Genomic DNA, 20,280 nt, shown 5'->3' with positions numbered 1-20,280 from the left:
AACACAATCCTCTCAGGTATACCCAAAAAAAGACAAATTGTTTGCAACTAGTGCAGAATGCAGCTGCTAGAATCCTAACCAGGAAAAGAAAATCCGAGCACATTTCTCCAGTTTTGATGTCACTACACTGGTTACCTGTGTCATTCAGGATTGACTTTAAAATTCTGCTTATGGTTTATAAAGCCTTAAATAATCTCGCCCCATCTTATAAATCGGAATGTCTGACACCCTATATTCCAAATCGTAACCTCGGATCCTCAAATGAGTGTCTCCTTAGAATTCCAAGAGCAAAACTTAAAAGAAGTGGTGAGGAGGCCTTCTGCTGTTATGCACCTAAAATCTGGAATAGCTTGCCAATAGGAATTTGCCAGGCTAATACAGTGGAACACTTTAAAAAAACTGCTGAAAACACATTATTTTAACATGGCCTTCTCATAACTTCACTGTAATTTAATCCTGATACTCTGTATATCCAATTCATTATAATAACTATTCATGGTGGCTCTAAAATCTGTACTAACCCCTACTCTCTCTTCTGTTTCCTTTTCCGGTGTCCTTTTGGTGGTGGCTTACACCACCACCATCTACTCAAAGCACCGTGATGTTCCAACAGTGATGGATTAAAAGCCAGAAGTCTGCATGACCATCATCATCAAGTCCTTCCGTGAGAACCCTAAATACAAAGAGGACTACTTCATTTATGTTAGGTAGAATGCCCAGAGGGGACTGGGCGGTCTCGTGGCCTGGAACCACTGCAGATTTTATTTTTTTCTCCAGCCGTCTGGAGTTTTTTTTTGGTTTTTTTTCTGTCCCCCCTGGCCATCGGACCTTACTCTTTTTCTATGTTAACTAATGTTGTCTTATTTTAATTTCTTATTTTGTCTTTTATTATTATTTTTTCTTTTCTTCATTATGTAAAGCACTTTGAGTTACTTTTTTGTATGAAAATGTGCTATATAAATAAATGTTGTTGTCAAAGTTATATTAAATGTTCGCCTATACTGTATATTAGTATATAGTCAATACGAGGTTCTTATAACCCCACAAGTTGAACTGAATTGGTATATTCTAACTATTTCTTCTCCCCTAACCATAGGTTAGTCTCAGTTAGTGACCTGCCTTGTCATAGATAGGGCATGGAAGGTACACGGTTTCAAGCCATGCTTTAATGTGTTCAGTTGTATGTGCAGAGCCGTACGTTTATAATGTACCGAATGTAAAGCATAATGAAACAATTCATCCTTAAGTATTGAAAAAAATTGAAGTTTAACAAGAAGAAACATTTTCCTTTTTTTGCCTTTTATTCTACATGTATAACAACTCATCTCTATTCTTGTGTGGATCGTTTGCTTGAATTTTTTAGCATGCATTTCCCTCGTGCCTGATCCTGCCTTACCTTCCAGCAGCTAAAACCACACAGATCAGCTAATTTTCTTTTTTCTATAACGTCACTAAGTTTCAATTTAATCAAAGCCTTTTTGAGATTTTTGGGTATTTAGTTTTTCTATTGTAGGGATTTTTTTTCACTACTAAATAATACACCAAAATGTTCTTTCTTGGGTGGATAAATACAGACCTAGATGTGCCATCCAGCCAAATTTACGCTTTATAACTAAATGGAAAATAGTTTTTTGGTTGAGGAGTTAGTAAATCCGCTTTGTATTATATATACACAAGATGAAATCCATCCCATCCATTATCCAACCCGCTATATCCTAACTACAGGGTCACAGGGGTCTGCTGGAGTCAATCCCAGCCAACACAGGGCGCCAGCCCACCGCAGGGCACACGCACACACACACACACTAGGGACAATTTAGGATCACCAATGCACCTAACCTGAATGTCTTTGGACCGTGGGAGGAAACCGGAGTACCTGGAGGAAACCCACGCAGACACGGGGAGAACATGCAAACTCCATGCAGGGAGGACCCGGGAGGCGAACCCAGGTCCCCAGGTCTCCCAACTGCGAGGCAGCAGCGCTACCCACCGTGCCGAAGATGAAATCTTTTAGGCTTATTATTTAAGGATCACCTTAATCAAACTTTACTAAAACATATACAATCCTAGTTTTTGTGTGTTAATTAATATACTATATACTGTATATATAATATGGATACATGTGTTAAATACATCTGGCATCTACTGTACATAGGGCATTAACAACAAAAGCTAAAAAAACAAAAATAAAAAGGCCTTTAATTACAACCCACAACACTAATAAAATAAGATACTTGTAAGATGTTTACCAAGAAAATACAAGGCTAACAGGCTTAACACATTTACAAGTGAAACAGCCTAATTTTGCTCTTAAGCTAACTAGCCTATTGTTTACTAAGCAGCAAGGACAGATTTTACTTTATTATTATGAGCATCTACTGTATATTTTCAGACTATCAGCTCTTTTTCTAATTTAACATGCAAGTTGTAGTAAACAAAGCTTGTTCACACACCCTCTGTATCATACTGTTACAAGGAGCAACCATTTTAATTATAGGGCAGTATGAAAGGGTCTGAACATACCTCTACTAAATTTCAGGGGAAAATGTGCGCCTCTGAATCATAAGGGTGCATATTTTCCACTCTACATTCAGCTGGACAAATATTCCTCTGGATTTAATCACCACACATAAGATAGATCCTCCTGGTTCGAGGCTTGTGAAATGCAATATTTTGACCTTCTCTTCCTTAACTCTGCCCCCCTTTTTTTCTTTAAAAAATATAAACAAGCTGCCTTCTGACAACAGAACTACAAGAACATTTTTTCAAGTCCTGTAATACTTTCCCTAGCAGAGCACTAAAACTTAATTACCATAATGATTAGAAAAGCAGAGCCAAAAAAATATTTTTTGACATCAGCCAATTTGGAGATTACTGCCTAAGTCAAGTAAAAAAAAAAAAAAAACAAAACTGGCTGACATGAATTAAAAATTCTTTATTACAGCAAAAGAGAAGCTCTCTCCATTTACAATCTCAAGCTTGGTTCACAGGATGCATGTTAAACAGTAGTTTTTAACAGATATACTGAATATTTTACTTTATGACCGGGAGAACAGTCAATAAGCAAATCTAAGAGATGCATATTTCATAATAATTACATCACCCACACAACCTTTGCAACAAATAATATTAATAATCGTGTAATTTACATTGCAACAATCATCATCTATAACCCTTAGACAACCTTAAATAAGCACTTAAGCCTTGATGTGCCTTCTCCAATCCAATCCAATGGTTGGTAGGCAGTGTCATTTGTACATAGTCACTTACAGAAGACTGACATTATAGAAGGTGGTAGAAAAGTTTTGTCATGAACCAGCGTAACTCAAGACACTTTAGTCATACTACATTTGGAACTGACAGTAAACGTGATGCTGAAAGCCACAGATGACAATGTTTAGTACATGTACAGCCAAAGTACAGGACATAACTTTATAGCAGTCCATTATTAGAAGATCCAAAACATACCCAGTACCTCCTCATTCCCCATCTCTGCAGCTGCAAAGTTCACCAATATTTTGTCACATATGCCAAAGAAACTATTTCTACTGATCCAGACTGGGCGTGTAGAGTCAAAAAACCATTATCAGACCATGATCCATCCCGGCAAATGTCAGCAGAACACACTTCATCAGCTGTATCACTTATATGTGCAGCAAATCAGGAGTCAATAATGTAATCAATCCACGTATGGAAAGTAGCAAAGACCACATCTGCCACAGAACTAGTAACAGAACTCAGATTGCTTTCTGGTGAGATGTCACTAAGCTGTAGTGGCTTCCTAGTCTAAGTTCACAGTTTTCTATCACCATTTAACATTTGTTGGTTACACTATAAGCTAAAAATCACTAAGTCAGTGCAAACAAGCTACAATATATTAAGAAACCATTGTAACCATACCATGCACTAATCTCTCAGAAAGAAAACAAAGAGAAAATTTAAAGAGAACATAAATACATTATAATTTAATTTGGACATTTTTAAAAAAAAACTAATTTCAATATAATGCTTTGTACAGTATGGGAGACCTCTGGAAGGTGCTCTACATAATGTTTAACTAGAATGTTACAGGCTGCTACTGGATGGAACAGATTTAAAAATTACTACTAATTAATTTGTGAAAAAAACACAAAAAAACCCCACACACTTCATCCATTCATAATCAAATTTGCTTTCCAATTCAGGGTCATGGGAGTTGGAGCCTATTCTCATGGAATCAGGTGTAAGGCAAAAACCAGCTCTGTACAGTACTACAGTCTATACAGTCTACTACAGGGCAGTGCAACATACACAGGCATCCTTGAAAGCTCACGGACAATTTAAAGTTGCCAATTACCAGGGCTACCTGAAGCCTGTTGTTCTTCACTTGCTTACAGTACGAGTACACTGTGTGCACTTTGCTGTCTCTCACCAGGTGATATGTACTTTCTTGCTCATTGTGACTTTTTACAGTCTTAAAATTTTCTCCAAATTTACTGTTGAACTGTCAATGTTACGAAATATTGGTTCTTGAACTTTGGAGTTTGCTTTTACTCTTTGGAACCTTTTACCTACAGTCAGCAATTTTGACACCATTCCGCTACACTGCACCTGCTTTTTGCAAGCCCTTGCTGCATTCACATGCTCTCTGACAGACAGTAAATCAGAGTTGTCAAATCAGAAATACCATGTGAATACTAGACAAACTCAGAATTGCAACTCTGACAAAACAGAAAGCTACCCAGACTGTGAGAGTTGAGATGGAACAGTGATCTTTCACCTTAGTCAATTATTTAAAATAATACACACATATTATAGGTCAAAATGCATTTGGAATGAAGTGATATGTTTTAGGTTTATTCTTCTCTATTTCCACAAAAATACAAATTTACCTTAAACTGTTTTTTGGGTTTTTTTTTGCAGACCAATGAAACAAAAAGTGGCAACCTTGCATTTTCTTCCCCCTCTCAACTCAGCGGAGCAGCCTGACATTCCGCACCTCCCAGCGTCCACTTTGTTCTCACGACCCCTTGCAGCTGAAGGCGGTCTCTTCTTCACATTGTTTACAGCTCGGCGCGGTTAAAAAGTAGAAAGACGCAAAGCTGTTTTCCTCATCTCTTCTACTATCAAGTACTGCCAACTAAAAAAAAGTTACAATGTGGCAGTTTCAGCGACAGTCACGTGGACGAATAAATAAAACTTCTCTGTCAGAATGTGCCTGGCTAGTTCCTGTATTATATGTTCTGTGGTCATAGGTAACTTCCATATCACGTGGTCATATGTAATTTCCGTTTCAAACGCGAAAAGAATATTTTATATTAGAATATATATATTAGTGTGTACACACACACACACACACACACACACACACACACACTGGGTATAGAAAAGAATAACCCCCTTCAAAATATTCCCATTTTTTTTGCTTTACAGCCTTAAATGAAAACACACACAAAAAATATTTCTTCCCAGCTTTACTTACTCAATGCAACCTGTAACATCCAAGTGAAAGATATCACAGCTACTGCAGAAAAATGATAAAAAATTAAAAACAAGACATACTGAGATTAATAAAGGCACCCCCCAATGTCAATGTCATTTTGTTGAACCACCTTTTGCTTTAATGACAGCCTCGAGTCTATTGGGAAACTTCTTTGTCAGCTTTGCACATCTAGACTAAGCAATATTTGCCCACTCTTCTTTACAGAACTGTTCAAGTTTGATCAAATTGGATGGTGAGTGTTGGTGGACTGCTATCTTGAAATCTTTTCACAGATTTTCAATGGGATTTAGGTCTGGGCTACACAAGGACATTCACTTTTTTCTCCTTCAGCCACTGTGTGGTCAATTTTGCTGTGTGCTTTGGGTTGTTATCGTGTTGAAAGGTGAAAATTCTGCCCATCTTCAACTTTCTGGCAGAGGGTAGCAGGTTTTCCACAAGAATTTGATGGTATTTTGCCGCATCCATTTTTCCTTCTACCCTAATGAGAGCCCCAGGCCCTGCAGCAGAGAAACACCCCCACAACAGGATGCTGCCACCTCTATGCTTTACTGTAGGTATGGTGTGTTGTGGATGGTGAGCTGCATTGGATTTTCACCAGGTGTACCGTTTGGTATTGAGGCCAAATAGTTCAATTTTGGTCTCATTTGACCATAAGACCTTTTTCCACTTGGCATCAGAATCTTCAAGGTGCATTCTGGCAAAGCTCAAGCGAGCCTTAACGTGGCCTTTCTTGAGAAGAGGCTATTTCCTTGCGACCCTCCAGAACAAGCCACAATTGTGGAGCGCTTGTGAAATTGTTGTCACATGCACACAATGACCACTCTTTGCCATAAAATCCTAAAACTCCTTCAAAGTGACCATTCACCTCTTGGTAGCCTCTCTTACCAGTTTCCTCCTTGCTCTTCCATTCAGTTTGGAGTTACGGCCAGATCCAGGGAGGGTCCTAGTAGTACCAAACACTTGCCACTTCTTTATTGTGGACTTTACCGTGCTCCTTGGGATTGATAAAGCCTTTTGAGATTTTTTGTATCCATCTCCTGCCTTATGTCTATCCACAACTCTATCCCTGAGATCTTTTGAAGGTGGCTTGCTACCCATAGTCAGTTGTTTGCTGTCAGTTACACTACCAAGCAAGGGAATGCTCCAGGAACAGCTGTTTTTATGCTTCACTAATCACACTGATTACAATTGATCACATTTGGAAGCCAGTAACCATGGTCTACAATGGAATTGGTGGTTACTTACACCTGAGTGATTTTAGGGAGGGGGGTGATCCTTTATTATTCTGAGTATTTGTTTTTTATTTTTTAAAATTCTTCCAAACTGTAGCTATGATAGCTTTCACTTGGATGTTATCGATTGCATTGAGTAAGTAAAGCTGGAAAAAAATATTGGTTTGTGTGTTTTCATTTAAGGCTGTAAAGCAAAAAAAAATGGGAATATTTTGAAGGGGTGATTCTTTTCTATACCTACTGTTGATACTTTTTAAAGTCTCTAAATGACAGGTGAATGAGAAGGTCAGTTGGTCAGGGTGGACATAACTGGAATTACTGTTTGTGCGAAACTTGGCACCAGCTCAATGACTGTTAAAGTCTTAATACAGTAGGTGTTCTCCCACAGGTTACTACTATATTGATAAACATTGCCTTCTGGAAAGGGTGGTGGTCTTTCTGTTATTTATATATCTAACGTTGTTGTTCCTGGTGCAGCATCTTTTGAATGTCTTGTGCTTAAAATTATTTGTGTTTCTCCAGCCTTACTTGTACTGATCTACTGTCCTCCCAAGTCAAATCTATTGTTTTACAGCAGAATTTACTGAACTCCCGACTTTCTTCAGTCCCACTTCTTCTGCTATGATGTTGTTTGACGATTTTTAATATCAATGTTGACAACCCAAGCTGTAGCTATGCAGGGAATTTTTCTAACATCCTTGAGTGTTTCAACAACTCACAGCAGGTTAAATTTTCCACACACACACACAAAGGTCATATTCTGGATTTAGTCAACACTGCTGCCATTGACACAGAATCTTCTGAGCAATGAATTGAGCATTTCTGACCATAAACTCAATGCATTAGATTCAAATGTTCCATTCTCTCAGACCTTGCAAAAATGCATTGTGACATAAAGGAATATTAAAAATATCAATCATAGTCTCTTTCATTTTGTTGTTGAGATTCCAACTATTAACTCTGCGGACCAGTATAATTCGAACAGTTTGCTTTTCTATCCAGTGCCTCCTACTCTAATCCAGATGAGATTTGTCCTCTGTTCTCCTCCTACTGCTGCTTTCGAGTTTCACTTCTTTAATTGTGGAATTAAGTTTTAAGTTGGTGTCAAAAATAAGTGCTATCAGTCCACCTACATTCTTGACCCACTCCAATCTTTAAAAATGATCTTCCACTATGACTGTTAATACCTCTCTTACAACTGCATTGGTTCCCCTGAATTAAAAAACTGATGCAATTACAACAAGCCAGGGCACGATGCAAATGATCTAATTACAGACCAATCTCTGACATTTTGTTTCTTGTAAAAATCCTTGATTACACAATCATCTGTCTCTTCATAATTTAATGGACCCATTCCAATCTGGCTTCAGCACAGGGCACACTACTGAAACTGCTTTAGTCAGGGTTATGAATGACCTCCTTATCTGGCTGACTCAGGGGTATTCAACATCCCAGTACAGCCTGACCTCAGTGCTGCCTTTGACACGGTCTGCCAAAAGCTTTTAATTGACAGTATGGAAAAGTAGCCAGGGCAGTCTGGTACTACAATGTTTGACTCACTCAAGACTTTTTTTATCAGAATGTTCAGTCCTCATGGGTAATAATCTCACTCTGCTCCAGTATGACATGTTCGTTCTGGGGCCTATTCTGTTCAATATGTATAGTATGTTACCCTTAGATCATAAAAAAAAAAACCCTTTCTATTTCTTGAAGACAATTGGTACAGTCATGGAAGCTACACAGTTTCAGTTTCAGTCACCTAAACTGTTCAAAGACAGAGGTTATTTTAGATAGATAAGAGAACTTTATTTGTCCTCGGGGGAAATGTGGCTTTTTACAGAAGCTCTTTAAATAAATAATTAAAAATAGACAGATAGAAGGTCCCATAGAGGAGTCTGTCCTTTTAATCACAGTGGCCATCACAGAGCTCTAGAAGATGTGAAGGATGTCCCTATTCACATTAAAGGAACACAATCGCCTAAAGTATTAATAGGTAATTGAAATAAACCACTACCGCTACCACTAATGCCTATAACTCTGACAGTCATTTCATATTTGAGGCACATATTAAAACACATTACCAAAATTTCCTCCTTTCATCTTCACAATATTTAAAAGACTCCAACCATTTCTGTTACAAAGTGCTGCTGAAAGGCTTAGTCATGCTTTTATGACTTTTCCCTTTGAATATTGTAAATTGCTTCTCTTTGGTCTACCAGCAGGTTCTCCCAAGAACCTCCAGTATACGCAAAATTGTGCCGCTCAGATTCTTACATCATTGCACCAAAACAACACCCCTGTACTCTCACATTTACACTGGTACCCTATTTATGAACACAATACACTTAAAACTTAGACAGATGGAATTCCAAGGCAGAGCTCTTCATTACATCTTTGACCCCATCAAACCCTACTTTCCCTTACGCGCTATAAACTTGGATCAATATGGGGGGGGGGGGGGGGGGAAACAAAAAAAAAAAAAAAAAAAAGCGTTTTCTTGGTGTGCTCCTTGCCTATGGGACAGCCTGCCAACAGGTATCAGAAGTGAAGAAACGACTGAAGACACGTTTACTCTATACAGATTTCACAGATTAACAATTTTTAGGTTTGCCTCTCTCTCTTATTTGGGTTTTATTTGCATGTGCGTTGCTTGTATATTTTATAATAATTTTACAAATTATTTGATTTTGTCATTTACTACTTTAGCACTTTTATTTCTTTTTGTTATGCCATTCTTTGTTCCAGGTCAACAAACAAGCATGTTATTTAACTGAAGTCAAAAAATGTCTTCACCATGGAGAGGGAGAGAAGACACATCACAGAAGCAGCTTTGGCAGGACTTTACACCCAAGACACTGGAGGCGTGAAGCTATACCACACCCCACAAAGAAACTTTCTGCTTACCCATTACCCTATCCAAGAGCCATGGAATGAAGGCAAGGAAACACTGTCTGACATAGGATGTTTAACTTTATGCTTGGAACTTATGCTGGGCCCCAGTCAGGCAGGGGGTGACTAAAGTGCAAATGAAGGTCATAATTTGGCTCCAGTAGATGGGGCAGTGTTACAAACAGAAGTCAATTGTAAACTCTCGTTTCTGGACTGATATGTAACATAAGCAGCTTGTTTCATCACTTAAAACACAACCATGTTATGAAATACGAATAGTGCCGCCAAGAGCTGAAGCAATTCCGTAAAGCAGGTGTATCTAACATAGCCATTTAACATGTGAAAGACTCATGCAGATGGCATGAGATTACAATCTCCATTACATACTACAGAGTGAATGATACAGTCCTTATAGCTACAGCGGAACATACTGATTTCAAATGACTTGTTCAAACATTTTAGAAAAGATACTTTGTACATTCAAGATCAACCCCAACCCCCCAAAAAAAAACTGAAATCCTGGATTTAAAAAAAAGAGTGCAGCTTTGGGTCTTTAAAAAAAAAAAAAATCATAATAATAATGCAGCCTACTATAATAAACCTTCTTATATTGCATCCTACAACTAGAAAACTTAATGGCTGAATCTTCCTTACTATCTTTCAGACTTGCCTCTGCCCAATTCTGTTGGTGCACCAAAATGAAAATTCTTGGTCAAAGCTGAATTTCAGAATACACTGGGCTGAATTCAGATTGCCAAAATAGTTTTGCGCCTTATTTATTTTTTGTCCATTGATTTTGTGCCCTTACATAAGGCCTAAATTAATTTTACCTTTTATTTATGGTTTTCAAAGAAATTAAATTATAAAACTATAAGCTGATGAAAAATCCCTTAACAACTGAAGTCAGTTTTAAAAGAGAATATTAAGAATAAATTAGAAAAAAAAAGGCTGAAAATGATGGAAAAAAATAAAATTATACCCACACACACTTTCAAAAATAACTAAAAGACTAGTATATAAATCCATCAACCCAAGTGCACTTTCACCCCCTGCTGACAAACAGAGGAGGAAAAGCGGAGGGAAAAAAAAAATCTTAAGATGGTAGGTGAAAAAACACCGACAGCTTGGCTACAATGACTGTTTTTTTGCAGTTTGCTGGTGTGCAAATTTGAAGACCTTGCATCCAGTTATTAATAGGCTGTTTGTGTGCTAACTGTAATTTATAACTTTTAAAACTCATGCACAATGTGTGCACCAAGTCAAAAAACGCAATAGGTAATGATGTCAATGATTGTGAGTGAAGTCAGCTTATTGTAGCACTTTGTCCATTTTTTCGCTGGCAAGTCGAATATAGCCACATTTACTAAGAGCTGCTTTGAGTCACAATTCAGTTTGTCCCAGTACAGTCTCTTCTCCTACTCCCTTCCTTTGTCAATTTGTAATTTTCTTTTATAAAAGTATTCCATTCCTCATTGTAAAGAAATCCTCTAAAGATGGCATAAAGTGGTGTGACATATCGCCATTTAAAAATGACATCAATGGAAGCAGCATCATACATTCAGCCAAACAACAAATGTACTATTTATCACTATTTTTGGCAGTTGAAAATTGCGTGCTTCAAAACTTAATTCCAATCATAAAATGTAACAGTTATTAAATATCACAAAAAGTGTTGTCAAAAGCATGCCGTTTGCATGAAAGCTAACATTTCAAAAAATATCAGGCAATCAAATAATTAAGTCGGCATGTACTGTATAGTATATTATGCTCCAAAACATAATAAAAAAAACAAGTAGGCAACTCTCATGGGTCTTGTATTGGTTTTCAAGTCTCAAGGCAAACCATTTCTATAATCTCCTGAAAACCTGCATTCAAACATGAAAATTTTTCAGAACATGGATTTTCTAAATGTATAGGAACTGACTATATAATTTAAATTCAGTTTCACAGCAGGAAGCAAGTTGTTACAGCGTTTTCACCAGCCTCTTTGCTTGAATGTCATTTGTTTAACTTCAGCTGAACTGAATCACAGGACAGTTGTCTTTGGTCTTGCATTCTCTTACAGTACTGTGCAAAAGTTTTAGGCAGGTGTGAAAAAATGCTGTAAACAAAGAATGCTTTCAGAAATATAAATAATGATTGTTTATTGTTATCAATTTACAAAATGCAAAGTGAGTAAACAAAAGAAAAATCTAAATTAAATCAATATTTGGCGTTACTACCTTTTGCCTTCAAACCAGCATCAATTCTTATAGGTACACTTGCACAAAGTCAGGGATTTTGTAGGATTCTAGTCAGGTGTATGATCAACCAATTATACCAAACAGGTGCTAATGATCATCAATGTCACATGTAGGTTGAAACACAGTCATTAACTGAAACAGAAACAGCTGTGTAGGAGGCTTAAAACTGGGTGAGGAACAGCCAAACTCTGCTACCAAGGTGAGGTTGTGGAAGACAGTTTCATGTCATGGCAAGATTGAGCACAGCAACAAGACACAAGGTAGTTATACTGCATCAGCAAGGTCTCTCCCAGACAAAGATTTCAAAGCAGACTGGGGTTTCAAGATGTGCTGTTCAAGCTCTTTTGAAGAAGCACAAAGAAACGGGCAACGATGAGGATCGTAGACGCAGTGGTCGGCCAAGGAAACTTAGTGCAGCAGATGAAAGAAACATAAAGCTTATTACCCTTCGAAATTGGAAGATGTCCAGCAGTGCCATCAGCTCAGAACTGGCAGAAACCAGTGGGACCCAGGTACACCCATCTACTGTCCGGAGAAGTCTGGCCAAAAGTGGTCTTCATGGAAGAGTTGCAGCCAAAAAGCCATACCTCTGACGTGGAAACAAGGCCAAGCGACTCAAGTATGCACAAAAACATAGGAACTGGGGTGCAGAAAAATGGCAGCAGATGCTCTGGACTGATGAGTCAAAATTTGAAATATTTGGCTGTAGCAGAAGGCAGTTTGTTCGTCGAAGGGCTGGAGAGCGGTACAATAATGAGTGTCTGCAGGCAACAGTGAAGCATGGTGGAGGTTCCTTGAACGCACTTTTAGGGGGCGGCAAAATTTCACAATAAATAATAATAATATCTTGTAAAAATTTGAACCATACCTAAATAAGGGGGCGGCTGACACCCACGCTATGTTACTGCTCTGCCATCAACACAAGTATGCTCTTCACAGTACCAGCACTCTGAACCTGGACTCAATGAACAGCACTGTACAAAAATAACTTAATTTCTGTTACTATCAGCATAGTAACATTTTACATATTTCAAAAAGTTGTTTGATACAGGTTTAGCTACTTCATGTATACTATGTATTGTATGCAAGTTCCATTCAAAGACAAGCAAACCTTTTTATACTGTATGGCACAGACGACAAACATGTAACCCCAAACATCCATAGGGTGGTCTAGAATTGTCTATTGAATTAAACAGCAATTAGTATAACTTTGAAAAATAACCTAGAAACATAATGTAAACAACATGGATAGCCTACTGTGACTAGAAAGATCAGAAAGGACAAATAGTGTACAACAGACCAGATGAACAAAAGCATAAAGGCAGCTGCCAGATGCACAATAGCTATGATTATTACTTCCATTCTGCCCTCAAAAGATGCCAGTTTTACAGTGCAATTCACTACAAGGCCATACTTGGGCATTTGTGACATTTGCATTCAGCTGAACAAAAAATAAATAAGTTGATAAACAGGCATTTCAACCCTGTGGAAACTGAATTTGGGACAGATAAATAAAAACAATGATAGTGTATGAAAAATGAAGTGTTTCATGATGACCTAAACCTTGACAACCAAAATAGAATTTTATGTGTGAAAACACATAATGCCATGATCTTGAAAGATGCCAGAATAGCAAAAATCCATGCAAACTTGATAAATGTGCAGATTTCCCACTCTCCCAAATGTAACTGTCATTAAGCCAAGGGCAATAAATAAATAGAAATCACATAGTATCTTACTGGTTTATGTACATGTATTGTTCAATACAGAGAAGAACCACTAAGATAAGCGAAAAGAGTGGTTTATAATTAATAGCAGTGTTTATTAGGATGAAGTGATTTAACATACCAAGCTGTAATAGTGCTAAAGAGGCTTAAAGCATAAAAATTAATGATACTGTGCATAGAACAGGGTATCTAACTTAAATTCTCTGGGGCCAGTGCCTAAAGGTTTTCACTCTTACCATTTTTTTTTATAGTCTTTGTTGCGGTTTAACTTTTTTGCCATAATGTTAAATGACTTTCTAGTTAAGATTCAGGCCCCTTAATTTTTCCTTAATTAGCAGCCAAACACTTATATGAGATATGAAGTGTGTCAACAGATGACCGGCCAACCACTGTCCATCATGCAATATCTGCAAATAAAGAAAGACGAAGGTCTCAGTCATGTTGATCTGCTCAGGTCCACAACAGATTTTGACAATGCTCTTAAAAAAAACAAAAATCAACAGTTCTACCTCACTTCACATAACATTTTTGTTTAGTTTCCATTTGAGAAATAAAGATACAATTCAAATGACTGAGTCTTAAAAAAATAAAGGCAATCAAAATAAAGGGAAAGAAAATTTAACAGCAGAAATTGGTTACTGATTAAGAAAGTGGCAGGAAGGAAAACCTGCAGCCCGAAGTAGACCTTCATACTTGAGAGGCATTTTTGATATTTGCATTGAATTTTAAAAAATAAAAAAAGGCAAGCAGGCATTCTGACAGTACTAACCTTAAAGAAATACACAGTATCTTGTGCATAACGGTAAAAATGCGAAATCGCCCCAGATACGCAAGTTCTAAACTCGATCAATATGCTTTTCCAGTTCCTTCCAAGAGTCTCTGAATTTGCTGACATTTATTCTAAGAAAGGCGCTTAATCAGGGACATGCCGTGATGAGAAACCTTGTACTAAAATCAACTTTAAACCTTATCATTAGTTTATATAATAAATTAATGGACTAAACCAATAAGTATTGATTATAACCACAAAATAAGGCATAGGTCAATACTACTTATAAATAAACACAGGGAAAGTAAAGTCAGAAAATGTCAACAACAACTGCCAAAACGTCGATCCGGGTGTAACTTCATTAAGTTTCACTAAACCTGTCAGTCACTTCAAGAGTTATTATAAGATTACAACTTAAATATTATATGATCGACAATAGGAACGCACACACGATTCCCTATCGGCTGTGCCGCTGCCTCGCAGTGCTCGATCTCCAGTCTGGCTACGGACTGCGTGTTTGCATCTTCTCCAAGTGTGCGCGTCGATCACCTCCAGCATTTCAGTTCAAAGACATGTGATCAGGTTAACTTGCCCAGTGCGATTGAATGTGGGTGGATAGGATGTGAAATCGCGTTTAACATTAAATCCTGGTTTGGATAAGTAGAAACCGATATAGACTCAAGTTCCCCGTGACAGAAAACGAATAAAGCCTCTTTGATCGACATTTCTTAAAATACCGTGACGACCTAAAACTGATCTGCCGCAGTATTTGATACTCCAAACATCGGCGCTAGGCACCTTTAACACACAACTCTAACCCTGTACAGTGGTTGGCGTGTCAAACCCGCGGCGGCAATAACTCCTAGAGAAATCATAAAAACATGAGTTGTGCGTTTTGCGAATGATGACATTTTAACACTGATCTTTGTGCAGCTAACACGTTAACGCCTCACGTTTAAGTCCGTGTATTTCAACTACGCTGAAACGATGTCTCGATAAAGTTCTCAGTACTTTAAAGGGTTCAAAATTTAAATTCACATTTGCCATTTGGATTAAACTGTAGAGGCTTTAAAAAGAAAATCACGGAACTTCGGTCCTGGCACGATTTTGCCGGTATGTTCAATCCCCGGCGTGCTTCCAGAAAAAAAAAAACGAGCTATCAGGGAGTCCAAAATTGCTGCCGTGGGTGTTTGTGTCGGTACTCAGGGGTCGCTGCCTCTCCGCGGTCCCTAGATCCCGAGTGGAAAAATTTCCCTTTGTTCGCTTATACCTACAATTTGATGCCAGTACATTGGGTGAACCGTTGAAGTAAAACAAAAACAAAACAAACGCATCTAAAGTAAAACATAAAAGATGAGCGACCCTTAAACCAGCTTGAGTTTTTCTTTGTCACATTTTACAACTGTTTCATAATAGAAACATTTTAAACAAGATCCGCATATTGTCCAGCCCTCTCAATAAATCAAAGCGACTTATAAAAAGTACAGCGCTCCGATCCCTACACAAGGACGCGTCTGAAACCATCCGAAACACGTCAAAAAAGATGGTCGCGCACAGCGCTGCCACACTTCCTGACCGGCGTCCATCTGCAATCGCCCTCAACTAAGCGTTCCCTAGTCGACACCAAAGCGTACACGAGACAGAACAGCAGCCAAAAAAGTACAAACCCTACCATGCACAAAAAGGCCTCTAGTCCCAATGAAACAAACAAAAAAAAAACATTAAGCACACGCGCGATTGCTTCTCTTTTGTGCTGCTCCGGGGATATGCAAACCGACAACTGCAGCAGCATGAAAGTGTTGCACCAGAGAGGCGACACATCAAGGAATTCGAACCCACCTGCACTTTGCAGCTCATAAACCTCGACAGTCCGACTCCCCTTCTGTTACAAAGTGTCAGTTTTATCGCCCTTTCCGGCATCTCACTGCACCTGCGTGTATTTTTTTCCTTCTTAACAGTATAAACACAAGCAGGGAGTGCTGGCGCACCCTCGCGGCCATATAAGGAATAAGCCATTCCTCTGTAGATGACGCTGTTTGTCGAGGGTGACTTTCATGTTCTACTCTAAAATCACTAAAGGCTCTCAGTGTTTTCAGACCGGGTAGTTTCATGCCTTGATGTCACGAGTTCTAACTATATAATAGATCGGATTTATTCTGGACATTTTTGCAATATTTCAGAGTAATCACATAAAGAATACTACTGAGCGATCTTTGCACACTCACTCGGGACTTTTTATTTGCATTAAGGTAACGGCCTCATTACCTGACTAAATCTTGCTCGATCCACTGAATGATTTGTTATTTTAAGAGGGTTTAGCCAAAGTTCCTCTGATGTAAATATTTTCTGAGCATGGTTATTTCAAACATTTAGGTTAGCTGGACGTATGACTCTGACAGCTTCTCGAGACCGATCAAACCGCTTCCTCGGCAAAACAGAATTAGTGTAGAAGAGTGCCACCGCGCTTCGCAGTGCAGCAGGACTTTAGGACAAGAAGTGTTAAGATCGCTTAATGACGATGACTGTAATTGTGAAGTACTGTATAAATATACTGTATAATTTTAAAGTATTGTGGTGTTTACAATTTTCCGAGAAATGCAATACATAAAAAAATGCAGTTTTTCATTTACACTCTTAAAAAACCAGTGGAACACATGGTTCTCGATTATGGTGTACTTTGTTAAGATATTATCCTCAATATCGACATATTATTAAAATATTAATATAACTCGAGTGATCCACAAAACTGGGGATGCCAAACCGCTCCTTTGTGCTTTTATGCTTAGGACGCCAAGTTTTATTGTTGTTGTTGTTGATGATGATGATGATGCTTTTAGAAATAGTTACTGTATATTAATTTGCTGCTAACCACAGCGCTGTATAGCGCTGAAAGGCCTATGCTTTTCTTTATTGGGAACGGCTGTAAATTCTCCTGATAGAGAGCGCCAAGCCCGACTGCTCCTGATTGCAGACTTTCAAGCACAGAGGTCGCTGTTGAGCCACCTTCGCACTCTTCACGGACTTTGTTTCTATGGGAGTTATTTTCTGCAAAAAAAGGAAATGAAAATTCAATCTCTCTTTTAAAACTACATTTTCAAATTCTACAGACAGTAATGCTGCAAAAAATTAAAATAAAACGAAATAACACCATTTCCAATTTCATTTTCAAAGTCTACACGCATAGTGACTGGAATCCCCTTTAATGTCTATAGCTCATCAATCTTAATAATCTTGTTAGAGCTGTACACAGTATATGAAATTAAATTTATAGCAAAATTGTTTTAGAAGTGTTACTTTATGTATTTAATGATTACAGTCATTTGATTTCTTTTAAGTGTCAACAAACTGATAAACAAGGCAGGCTGAGTTATGGGATGCATTCTTGACCTGCTGGAGGTAGTAGTAGAGAAGAGAAGAGTAGAGAAGAGAAGAGAAGAACGACAAAACTGATGGTCATTATGAACAGTGCTGCATGTTCTCTGTGACACAGAAACATTAAGTACTTTTAGCCAACTGATTGTACAGCATAGGTGTGTCAAGAAATGCTTTTGAGGCACCCCTATACCTACAGGAATATACCTGCATAATGTCTCACTGTGACTGCTCTTTTATCTTTAGCCAAGTCAGAAGTTTTGTTGTCATTTTTGATGTTTGTTAAGATATTTTTTGAGCTTCTGTAAAAAGAAAAAAATCCTTTTGGGAAAAATAAAATGTCTATCTATCTATCTATCTATCTATCTATCTATCTATCTATCTATCTATCTATCTATCTATCTATCTATCTATCTATCTATCTATCTATCTATCTATCTATCTATCTATCTATCTATCTCCAAATAACAAACAAGCTCAATAGTAACCTTGATCTCATTTCCACCTCTGTGTGTTCACCATGAAATGGTTCATGAAGTACTTGGAAAGAAACAATAAAATAAATGATGGACCAAGAAGTGTTAATTTGCTTTCTTCCCAGAAACACCTTAATGGCATCTTCAGAAAAACAAAACCTGCAATATCAGAAATTCCTGACAAAGCAGAAAGATAGTGTTAAGAGGCATATAAATAAATAACTTGTTTTATTAACAGCAGAAACTACCTTCTAATGTAGAGTCTGGGTGGAGTCAAAATCTGCAACCACTGCAGACCTCCAGGACCAAAAATGAAGACCCTGGACTAGATCACACAAGGCAGTTCTGGTCAAAGAGGCTATATTGGTTGCAGACATTTGTTGGACCCAATTTCTTATTTAGACATTAATTTCTTTGGGTTATGGAAGTTGTCATATGCAGTAATTTAACATTCTGCCTTTTATCATTTTTATCACTTTTCTTTGTCAGAAGTTTCTTTTATCCTGTATTTTGTTTTTCCCAGGAAACATTTACAAAAACATGTCTATAACTGGAAAGAATTATTGAAGAAAAATAATTGCTATCAAATATTCTACAGATGTTCGTCGTAATATCTACCCTGGTAGCAACAGAGTGCCTTGTGGCCTTGTTATCTCTGGATGCAAAAATGTCCTTCACAGAGTCAAACTGGGTTATTTATTCATCTTCACAGCCATATTGTTATTTGGATTTAACATATGTGCATGGAATAAACTACTATACTCTGGCCCAAAATCTTCATTTTGCTCAAATAATGTAAATTCTGGTTATTTAACTTTATGAAGTGAAACTGGACAATTTTTAGCCACCACCAGTGGTCTCCTATTTTCAGAAATATTCAGACAGAGAGGAAAGAACTTGGAGCAAAAATGTTCACTTTATGCAAACATATGGCTCTTTATATTTCTGAGCCATACTTATTATTTTTATATGTACTAAAATGTCAAGGTTTAAGATCATACAGTATTATTTCCTGTGAACAGCCTTGTATCTAACTGTATTTCTTAAATTTTCCCACAACAGTTCACATACTTGGAAATCACTATTAAAAGTAAATAAATTAGCAACACAAGGAGAATTGTATGAAGCAAAAGAGTGTAGGCAGTGTGGCTTTTAAAGGGGGAAGCCCTCCCACCTGTCAATATCTCCAGTTATTTTAAGGCTATTTTGTATTACTTTCTTTATTTGTGTATTTTAAGTAATTTTTTAATTATATTTCACACCTGTTTTGTCACATTCTGGAAGACATCATTCAAGATTATCCCATGCTGGTTGCTTTTTGGTGCCTCTCTCACCACTTGGCCAATTGAGCACACACTTCAGTTTATGATGTTTCCTGATGTTTCAAGTTTGCATTTCTCGTTGAGCTTCCTAATTCTAGAAGTGAATATTCCACATTTAGTGTGTTTATATTGCATTAACAATTATAAATACAGTATGTCATCCTGAGAATCATCAAGTCTGTATATTGTGTGGCGGACGGCTGGGGTCTATGCCTGGCCGGGACGCCCCTTCATTATATGTTCAGGGTGAACAGCCATGGACTGTGCAATACCTCCCCCTGGACGCTAGATGCACCCTCCCCCCACCCCCACCCCCAGGTTGTAGCGGTGCCTCGGTTTCCCGCAGGGCTCCATGAGAATTGGGTGCAGCCCTGTTGGATTCCGAAGGTGCTGCCAGGGGGTGCTGCAGCTGGGACTCCTGAGCCCGTATGGGCAGCATATTCGCTATACCTGGAAGTGTAGCCGGAACTCGGCAATCAACCACCTGGAGCACTTCTGGGTGGACTATAAAAGTGCCCACCAACCACCACTCAGCGGCCAGAGTCGGAAGCAGGAGGATGAAGCTTAGAGGAGGAGTGGTGGAGCCAAAGAAGATTTTGCTTGTGTGTTTATTTGTGTACTGGAGACTGTGTTGTGCCTGTGGGGGTCACGGGAAAGACGTGCCCCACAGGTGAAGAAAAATAAAAAAGTTCTTGGGATTTACAAGTGCCTCCGGTGTGAGTCTGTGTTGGGTCAGGCACCTATATAGCACCTTTTACAATTGGTAAA

General features: G+C 38.1%; 1 protein-coding gene across 2 annotated transcripts in view; it reads right to left on the bottom strand.

Annotated features, from left to right (window-relative positions):
* Positions 1–16,341, bottom strand: part of chst10 (carbohydrate sulfotransferase 10) — a 249,583-nt gene extending 233,242 nt beyond the window's left edge. Inside the window, exon 1 of one of the 2 annotated variants that reach the window (XM_028800613.2) lies at positions 16,182–16,341. The gene's annotated coding sequence lies outside the window, so the exon portion shown is untranslated. The remainder of the gene's footprint in view (positions 1–16,181) is intronic. The other variant, XM_028800612.2, reaches the window with a different exon arrangement.
* Positions 16,342–20,280: the final 3,939 nt, after the last annotated feature.

The sequence above is a fragment of the Erpetoichthys calabaricus genome, chromosome 4, assembly GCF_900747795.2.
Source record: "Erpetoichthys calabaricus chromosome 4, fErpCal1.3, whole genome shotgun sequence".
NCBI classification, from domain to species: Eukaryota; Metazoa; Chordata; class Cladistia; order Polypteriformes; family Polypteridae; genus Erpetoichthys; species Erpetoichthys calabaricus.
The sequence above is the reverse complement of the archived record's forward strand: the minus strand, read 5'-3'. Positions and strand labels throughout refer to the sequence as shown.